At 44.9% G+C, this 10,408-nt stretch overlaps 1 long non-coding RNA gene across 1 annotated transcript; it reads left to right on the forward strand.

Annotated features, from left to right (window-relative positions):
* Positions 1–6,394: 6,394 nt before the first annotated feature.
* Positions 6,395–9,380, forward strand: LOC145337311 (uncharacterized). Its single transcript, XR_013885340.1, has 3 exons — positions 6,395–6,498; positions 6,623–6,681; positions 9,232–9,380. It is a non-coding gene; the product is annotated as an uncharacterized LOC145337311 (long non-coding RNA).
* Positions 9,381–10,408: the final 1,028 nt, after the last annotated feature.

Genomic DNA, 10,408 nt, shown 5'->3' on the forward strand with positions numbered 1-10,408 from the left:
AAATGTTTTCATGAGATCGCCTCTCACTCTTCTAAATGCAAATTAATGTAATCCGAATGGATTTAGTCTCTGCACATATGACGGGCCTGCTCTCAAAGGCTTCAGACTTTGCTGCACTCCTTCTATACAAGGACATCATTTCTCAGATCAGCAGACCAAAACTGCACCCAGAACCTCAGGTGTGGCCTCACCAATGTCCTGTACATTTGTTGCAAAACATTCCTTTTCCTGTACTCAAATCCTCTCACTATGAAGACTACCAAATAATTTGCCTTCTTTATTGCCTGCGGTACCCACGTACTTACTTCTAGATACTGATGCATGAGGATAAGAAAGAATCGGTGCATATCCACCTCTCTCCACTTGCATCCATTCAAACAGTAGTCTGCTTTCCCATTTTAGCTACCAAAGTGGATGATCTCACGTGTATCCACATTATGCTGCATCTGCCATCTATATGCCCACATTGCCATTTGTTTCGTTGTAAAGTGGATCAGTACAACTTAATTCCAAAGTGCTTCAAGACTATGAGATGCATGTGGTCATAAGCTTCGCCCAACAGTTCGGTTTAAGGATCATCTTAAGGAGAGAGAGGTAGGAAACGACTTCGAGAGAGAATTCCAGAGCTGAGGTCCGAGTCAGCTGACTACATAACAGGCAAGATTGGAGTGATGGAAATTGACTGATTTGATATGGGTAGCATGGTAGCACAGTGGTTAGCACTGCTGCTTCACAGGTCCAGGGACCTGCTTCGATTCCTGGCTTGGGTCACCGTCTGTGTGGCGTTTGCACATTCTCCTCCTGTCTGCGTTGGTTTCCTCCGGGTGCTCCAGTTTCCTCCCATAGTCCAAAAGATGCGCAGGTTAGGTTGATTGGCCATGTTAAATTGACCGTAGATGCATAGGCGAGAGAATTAGTGGGTAAAATAAGTACAGATATGGGGGTAGGGCCTGGGTGGGATTGTTGTCAGTGCAGACTCGATGGAGCGAATGTTTTTTTTTCTGTACAGTAGGGCTTCTATGATCTACGAAAGAGGCCCAAATCGATTCCAGTCTCGTTTCCTGAGTAGATAGACCGCCCTGGATTTCTAATTCTCAACTGTGTTGTTGAGACTTCTGCAAACGATCCCTGTCGCTACACTGTGCAATGCCGAAGGAGCAACGCACTTTTGCTAAGGTTTTGTTTTTGAGAGGAGGCATTAAGGCCGCGCCTGCCAATCTCATGTATATGTAAAAATATAAAATTCCCCTATATCAAAAGAGAGCAAGGAAAGGACTAATATCAAAAGAGAGCAAGGAAAGGCCTCCTCCTTGACTCTTGTCAAGGAGGAGGCCATGGCCTAGTGCTTTTATCGCTAGAGTACTAATCCAGAAATTAAGTTTATGGTCTGGATACCGGGTTCTATTCCAGCCCGGCAGATGCTGGAATTTGAATCTGTGTACAAGTTTGGTCAGGCCACACTTGGAGTATAACTTTCAATTCTGGTGGCCACATTAGAAGGCGGGTGTGGAAGATTTGGAAGAAGTGCAGAAGAGGCTTACTTGGATGCTGCCTAGGTTACAGGGTTTTAGCTGTAAGGGAAGATTGTACAAACTAGGGTTGTTTCCTCTGGAGTGGCAGACTGAGGGGAGGCCTGACGTAAAATTATGAGTAGCATAGATCGGGTTGACAGTCAGAATTTTCCCCCCAGAGTTGAAATGCACGTAACGTGAGTATGGGAGGAATGCGGGGGGGGGGGGGGGGAGTTCATAGAAGATATGAGGGGCAATTCTTTTTTACACAGAAAGTGACCGATGTCTGGACGCCCTCACAGGGGCGGTGGTGCAGGTAAATACGACCAGAGCATATAACCTTTTAGATAATGATATTAATATGCAAGAAATGGAGGGATATTTACTGAGGACAAGCAAACGACAAACGACAATGATCAGTAGATTCTTATTTGCGGATTTTTTTCATTGGACCGTAGCGCAATACAACATAGAAACAGACGCTTCGGCCCATAATCTTGTGCCGAAGATGGCGCCAAGTTAAACCAATGCTTTCTGCCTTGCCCTTGCTTTTAGGGAAGAGCTCCAATCTATTCAATGTGCACTGATAGTAAAGGAATATTAGCTCTGTCATAAACTATTGTGCCGTACTCAAAACAGTATTTCCATTGTGTCTGTACCCCTATCAGATTAGGAAGAACTGTACTCTGTACACCAAGTGTGGCCTAACCGATATGGGTACATAGGATAGGTACTTTGCAAAATATGCGTGGCAACACGTGGACCTGCAGCAAACAGGAAAACCACAGAGAACTATCTACCTCGGTTCTATTGTCAAACGCCAATTGTGTATCTGTTAATAAACACAGTAGAACATTTACTCTGCATATTTAACAACCCCTTCACACAGAGAAGACAATTGTGAGTTCACAGTGAGACTCGTATTGGGGATTCAGAACCTCACCAGCTGGATCAACTGCAATGAGTTTCCTCGGTGTCTATGCATTGTTCCATCTCTTCCAGGGTGAGATATCGTTGATAAATTCAGATGTTGTGGGTAAGGATTTCGATATAGGAAATAAAGATATATTATTTCCACTGAGGGTCAGTAAACAGAGAGAGACGCACTTTGAAGAAAATCGGTACACGTATAATATTGGCAGACGGGAAAAAATATCTTAGATGTGTTACCGTGATATGGACGACACTGCCTGAAAGGGCGGTGGAAGGAGGTTCAGGAAGAACTTCCAAAAGGAAGAGTTTGATAAGTACTTGAAGGGGATGAAAATTGCAGAGGTATAGAGGAACCAAAAAGGTAGGGATGGGGCCTAATTAGACCAAATATCCAGCAGAGGCACGGGGGTGGACTGGCCTCCAACTGTGCTGTACAGTGATACAATTTGTAATTCGGCACACACGTTTAACTGAAAACAAAACAAAGATAGTTAACGAAAGAGTAAAAATTGTGTGTCAATCAGTAATAATTAATTAAACAGAAATAAGTCGGCTTTGAATCGTAGAATGCCTACAGTGTTTAAAGACACCTTCGGCCCATCGAGCCTACACTGACAGCAAGACCATCCCAAAACGAAACGTATTTACCTTGATAGCCTCGCAAACACTTTACATAATTTAGCCTGGCCAATCTCCCTCACCTACACGTCCTTGGACACTTGGCAATTTAGCGAGGCTAATCTACCTAACCTGCACATTGTTGGACACTAAGGGCAATGTACCATGACCAAGCCACTGAACATGCACATCTTTGGACACTAAGGTTCAATTCAGCATGGCCAATCCGCCTAACGCAAACATCCTCTGTCACTGAGGTGCAATTCAACATGGACAATCTACTTACCCTACACATTTCGAGTCACTAAGGGACAATTTAGCCTGGCCAGTCCACCAAGCCTACACATCTTAGGGCGCTACGAGGCAATTGTTTACTGCCAATCCACCGAATCCATGCATTTTTGGACTTTATGAGGCAATTTAGCCTGGCTAATCTACCTAGCCTACACATTTTGAGACGCAGGGAGGTACTTTAACATGGCTAATCAATCTAACCAGTACATCTTTGGATTGTGGGAGAAAACCGGAGCACGCTGGCGGAAACCCAAACAGAAACGGGGAAGACGTGCAAACTCCACACAGGCAATCGCCCAAAGCCAGAATTGAACCCAGGGCCCTGGTTCAATGTCATCTGCCCGGGGATAAAAGATGTGAATTGTCTACCTTGGCAATATGGGCAATTGGAGAAGGAATGGGGGGAGGGGGTTTCAATTAGAACGTTAGACTAAATCGTTAACTCTGGATAAACGTTAACTGCACGAAATTGCCGGAGAAGAAGGCAAGAGTATAGATGAGTATAGATGAGAGAAAATATTCGCTGAAAAATATTTTGCTTTGTAGAAGTTATTTAATGTACTGTCTTCACAAATATTTGGAATTGAGTATGATCTGATGATAATTAAACCATTCTCCATGGTCGGAAATCCGTCTGGTTCTGTAATGACTTTTAGCAAAGAAAACTGTGCTTCATGTGATTCTACAGCTATAGAAATGTGGTTGAATCTCAACTGCCCTCCAAGGGCAACTGAGATGGGCGATAAATGTAGCCAGCCAGCGATGCCCATGTCCCATGAATGAATAATAATAATAAAAATCAGCTCCCATTCGTCCACTTGAGTATTTCAACCAGATTTACAAAGAACAGAGAACAACACAACCCGGGAAACAGGCCCTTCGGCCCAACGAGCCCGTACCGCCATTTCTACATTGTGTGTCCCCTCTCCACCCATGACCCTTGTCTATGCTTATTACATTGCACATTGGAAACCAGATTGAGGGGAGGCTAATTTAGGGAAAATGTACCGGAGCATGGAGTCGGATTCCGCCCTCAGAATGTGGGCCTCATAATGGCGCACACAACGCCACAATCTGTGCGATGCTAATTGAGAAAGAAGAATCCCTATCATTGTATCTTTGTTGGATGGGGGTGGGGGACGGGGAATTCTCTATAACCTAACGTGACCCTCGTTTTCTCTCTCTTTCACAGTTTCAGTGTCTCAATCCATCGTCTCCCAGTCTCCGCCAGTTCTGACACTCCCGGTGGGGAGTCGTGCTAAGCTCAGCTGTCACATCCAGGTCTCAGGTACAAGCTTCGTACTGTGGCACAAACAACGAGAGCACAGTGACACGAAGCTGGTTTACACCGCTGGCAAGGACAGACCAGCGGCGGGGAGATTTTCCAGTGAGATTTCTGACGAAGAGGATGATTACTCACTGATCATTCAGGGCACACAGAAAACCGATTCTGGAATGTATTACTGTGCAATGCACAAGTTCCAAACTGGTGGAGTAATATTCGGAAGCGGCTCCAAGTTAGTGATTACAGGTACATATTTTCATTTTATCCATTGCAATGACAAATGAATATGATTTTTAACACGTTTCCTGTTCCAACTATTGCAGCTTAAAGTTGATTCATTATTGTCACAAGTTGCCTCATTAACACTGCAATAAACTTGCTGTGAACGTCTCCAAATTCATGGGTTCTCTTTCTTTTTGTCAGATTTAGAGGGTTCTCTCAACATATTCCTCCTCACTCCGCCGCGGGATGAGATTCCCAACATGGAAAAGGTCCCGTTGTTGTGTTTGGTCAGAGGAATGTCTCCCGATTCCTTTCCCGTCAGCTGGAATGTTGCCGGACGGGATACCGAGGGGCAAATCGATTCCTGGACAATAGAACCGGACGGGACCTACACCGTCAGCAGTTACATCAGCCTCCCGGAGGTAACTTGGAGCAGCGGCGGTCGCTGGACTTGCACAGTTCAGAACAACACTGGTGATCATCCTGTGAGTGCAAGTGTCTCAACTGAGAGAGGTAGATATTCGCAATGGCCGCTCATAACTCTACACAGTGCTGGAGTGAGTCTTTACTGAGGCCTACCTTTGTAAATTACAAGCCCCTCGATTCTGATTGTCTCTATGGAATTTGGAGGCACCGGGGCCCAGTGCCTAGCATTGCTGCCTCACAGCGCCAGAGGCCCAGGTCCACTTCCACACTGTTTGTGTGGGGTCTACACGTTCTCCCCTGTTTACAAGGTTTCCTCCGGGTGCTCAGGTTTTCTTTGTGTCATTCTTTATTCCTCTCTTTCTCTCTCGCGTTCTCCCTGCAACTCTCCCTTAGTGCAGTGCAATCATTGAGTTCTCTGTGTCAGCCTGTTTTTACGCCATACTGTCTGTGTCTCCCTCTCTCGCTCGCTCACCCACTCCCTTTCTCACTCGCAGTCTTTCTCTCTGCCTCTTTTTATTGTTTTCCCAAATATCCATATCCCCCTTTTTTTCTGTCTCAGTTACGTGGTGCTCCATCTAAACATCCACCTTTTCTCTCCATATCCCTGTGGCGCTGTCTCTCTTCTATCTTCATCTGTAACAATTTCACGTGATGATGCTCTCTCTAATTGTTTCTGTTTTTATCCAAGTGGAACAGTTCTGTATAAGCCCTGCTCCGTCAATCTCTTTATCTGTGTTGTGCTTGAAGGGTACCCACTGTTATATCGATAGATCTCGCCTTCTGTCAATCTATCTATTCATTTATATCTCTCCTGTTCTAAATATTCTCTATAAGAGATGTGATAACCATTTCTGTCTCTCTCTCTCCCTCTTTCATTCGAGCACCCCCCTCCCTCCCCCCTCCCCACCCACCCCACCACCCCATCCCGTGCACTGTTGAAAACGAGATCTCTGCTCCAATAAACGACAGTACAATAGGCAAACCCATTCTTGATTTCAAGTCACATCAGGCAGGCAGAGTTGACAAATCCTCTATTTAATCATTCCCACAATTCATTGTTTGAAGTGAAAATTATCTTTCATTTTGCAGGTTCTCCATTCCCGACCAAATGCATTTTCCTGATTTCCGGTGCGTTGGTGGTCGTGACGCTTCTCTTTCTGGGACTGGTTCTTGTGGTCAGGAGAAGGGGCTGCGGGAACCGGCGGAGAGGTAGCGATAGTTGGGAGACACTTGAACGTTTCGCTCTCTCAATCCGTCCATTTGAACATCACATCAGCGGTTTTAGTGTAAAATGTGACCATTGAGACTCAATCTAAACTTTTCTTTCTAACAGGGACCGCGCATAGTGGCGAGGAACTGACAGATTCCAGGGAACAAAAGCGGAATGAAGAGGTGAAAGTCGGGAACTACTATTCCCATTACAACCTGATTTTTTATTTCAGAAATCTTTAATCTAAGGTTCAGAGTTCATGATACAAAGAGGAAATAGTAGAAAACATCAGCAAGTCTAGAAACACCTGTTGAGTTTCACAAAATCATAGAATCACACTGAGCAGAAGAGGCCCTTCAGCCCATCAAGTCTGCACTGACACAGTCGAAACATTTAAAATCCCATCTAATTCCATTTGCCAGTACTTGGCCTAAACGTATGCAGTTCCCATCCAATCGTTTTCATATGATGTGAAGCAACCCGCCCCTACCACCCTCCCAGGCAACGCATTCCAGACGGTCACCATCTCTGAGTTAAAAAAGAAGTATTTCCTCAAGCCCCCTAAACTTCCTGCCCCCTATGTCCCCTGGAGATGAATTCTTCAGCTGTGGGGAACAGCTGTTCCTCATTCTCTCCGTCCAAGCCCCTCAGAATCTTGTACACCTCTATGCGGTCACCCCTCAGTCTTTTCGACTCCAAGAAAACAACACAGATCGACCCAACCTCTCTGAAATGTTCCAACCTAGGCAGCATTGTGGAGAATGCCCTTTGCATCCTTTCCAGCGCAATCACATTCTTCCTATACTGTTGTGACAAGCTGTGGCCTGACCAAAGTTCTATACAAATCCAACATGACTTCGATGCTTTCGTGATCTATGCCTCTATTCATGAAGCCACGTGACCCTTATGCCTCTTTCACCTCCCTGCTAACATGCCACTCCGCTTTCAGAGATCTGTGCACAGACAGACCAATTTCCACTTAACTTCCTAGAGTCATGCCATTCATTAGGCACCTCGACGTCAATTTACACCTTCTGAACTGTACCACCTCACAAATTTTCAGGGTTAAATTTCATCTGCCAATTTTCTGCTCTTTTGATCTTTCAATCCGCATAAATCTTTTTTTCCACAACTATTTTAAAATCATATTTTTATTGTATATAAAATGTATAATGTGTTATTTGCAACATAGCACAGACTAGGTTTGTACAATCTCCTGGATTGAAGGTTTAGGACTAATTCCATTGAGATGTTTTAGATGATTACATGAATTGATAGGGCAGGAAAGTCCAGACAATGAGGCAGAAAAGAAAAATGGCAGCCTAAGCTTCCAGAGATGAAGTCAAGAACCACTTCTTCACACAATGAGGAGTGGAATTCTGGAATAATCCCCACCAAAAAGTCTGGATGGAGAAAGTGGTCCTTTGGAACTTTCAGGACTGAGATGGATAGATTATTGTTCGGGACTGGATTAAGGATTATAGCGCCATGGCGTGTGGGGCGGTAGTTGGCTGCATGCGAGCTAAACCAGCTATCAGCCATGATCAGTATTGGGCGGCATGGTGACACAGTGGCTAGTGCTGTTGCCTCACAGCTCCAGAGACCCGATCTTGGCTAACTATCTGTGTCGAGTTCACACATTGTTCCTGTGTCAGTGGGTGTTCTGATTTCCTCCCACAATTGACTACACTAAATTGTCCTCAGTGTGCCCGGATTGGTAGATTGGGTAAATACATGGGGTCATAGGGTTATGGTCTCTTACGATGAGTTGGTGCAGATGCAATGGGCCGAATATAGAGGTGAAGTGGATTGGCCATGCCAAATTTCACTTAATGTCCAAAGATATGCAGGTTAGGTGCATTAGCCATGCTAAATCGTCCTTTAGTATCTAAAGATGTACACTTTTGTTGGATTGACCATGGAAAATTTTCCCTTAGGTCCAAAGATGTGTAGTTAAGATGAATTAGACATGCTAAATTGCCACTTAGTGTCCAAAAATGTGTACATTAGAAAGAATAGCCGTGTTCTTTGCCCCTTAGTGTGAAAGGATGTGTAAGTTCGATTGATTGAACACGCTATTTACCGCCTGGCCTGTGGAATATGTAGGTTAGATCGAGTAGCCGTACTATCATGCCCCTTAGTGTCTAAAGGTGTGTAAAATAGGTGGATAGGCCATGGTAATTTGCCCCATAGTTGCTATAGATATGTACGTTGGGTAGATTAGCCATGATAAACACGTGAGGAAATGAGCACAAGGTGGGGAAGAGAGAATGGATAAGATTCTCCATCACAGTCATTGCTGATTTGACGGGCTGAATGTCCTCTTCTGCACCGTCGGGATTGTAAGGTCATGTTCGTTCTACAGCCTCACTTATCCGTATAATGACTGTGCAGATTACATTCATAGAATCAGAGAATCCCAAGAGTGCAGGAAGAAGCCATTTGGCCCATCGAGCCTGCACCGATATCAAATCCAGCAGCTCCTTCCCATGTCTATACCCTGCAAATCCCGCTGACTCATCAACTTAACCCGCACATCTTTGCATTGTGGGAGGAAACCGGAGCACCTGGATGAAACCCATACAGGCACAGGGAGGCCATGCAAACTGCACACAGTCACCAAAAGCCAAAACTACACCTGGGCCCCTTGGGCTGTAAAGCTACCCACTGGCTAATCACCGTGCTACACAGTGCAAAGTTTTGCACACTAACATTTTACTTTTCATCCTCAGACACTTTATGCTCATCTGGCCTTCAACGAGGATCCAACATTCTAACTGGAGAAGAAAGATGGAAGGCTTCCTGCGTTATTCCTGGATACCTGGTGTGTCGGAACTTTAGCTGTTATTGCACACGCAGCTTTGAACTTCCAACTTCAGGAAGATTTCCTTCTCAGTTTTTGCAATGGTGCCCAACTGGAAACTGAATTCTCCCCTCATACCCACAATTCTACAATTACATGTCGCTCGTAGTTCAACTTGAGTCTTTCTAATTTCTAGTTTCTGGTTTCCAATACCAGCGTCTACAATTCCATTTCGTATAGAGTGTGAGCACAACCGAAGGAAATACATTAAAACAGGATTTGAATATCAGTGTAAGCTCTGTGATTCCAGTTTCTTTAAGGGTTCAGACTAAATGCGTTCCGGGTGTTTCTTCAGCTAATTAACAAAAACACGGCTGAAGTGAATGTGCGTGCGTTGAAAGTGGGATTAAGGAGTGCAGTTCAGAAGAATAAGGGACAATCTCATAATGATTTATAGAATTCTAACGCGACTAGACTGGGTGGATGCAGGGAGGATGTTCCCAATGTTGGGGGAGTCCAGAGCCAGAGGTCACAATCTCAGGATTCCGGATAGACCATAAGGGACGGAGGTGAGGAGACATTTCTTCACCCAAAATGGTGAACCGTGAGATTCATTACATAAGAACATAAGAAATAGGAGCAGGAATAGGCCATCTAGGCCCTCGAGCCTGCCCCGCCACTCACTAAGGTCATGGCTGATCTGAAGTAGATCAGTTCCACTTACCCGCCTGCTCCTCATAACCCTTAATTCCCTTATCGATCAGAAACCTACCTACCCGTGACTTGAATATATTCAGCGAGGTAGCCTCCACCACTTCAATGAGTAGAGAATTCCAGAGATTCACTACCCTTTGAGAGAAGAAGTTGCTCCTCAACTCTGTTCGAAACTGACCCCCTCCTGCCGCCCCCCCCAACCTTATTTTGAGTCTGTCCTCTCTAGTTCTGGTTTCCTGTCTAAGTGGAAATAATCTCTCAACCTCTACCCTCTCAAGCCTCTTCATGATCTTATATGTCTCTATAAGATCACCCCTCATCCTTCTAAACCCAGCCACAGGAAGTAGTTGAGAACAAAACATTGAATGCATTCAAGACGTGGCGAGGTATAG

This window comes from Carcharhinus amblyrhynchos, unplaced genomic scaffold, assembly GCF_965287045.1.
Source record: "Carcharhinus amblyrhynchos unplaced genomic scaffold, sCarAmb.v2.hapA scaffold_46, whole genome shotgun sequence".
NCBI lineage: Eukaryota > Metazoa > Chordata > Chondrichthyes > Carcharhiniformes > Carcharhinidae > Carcharhinus > Carcharhinus amblyrhynchos.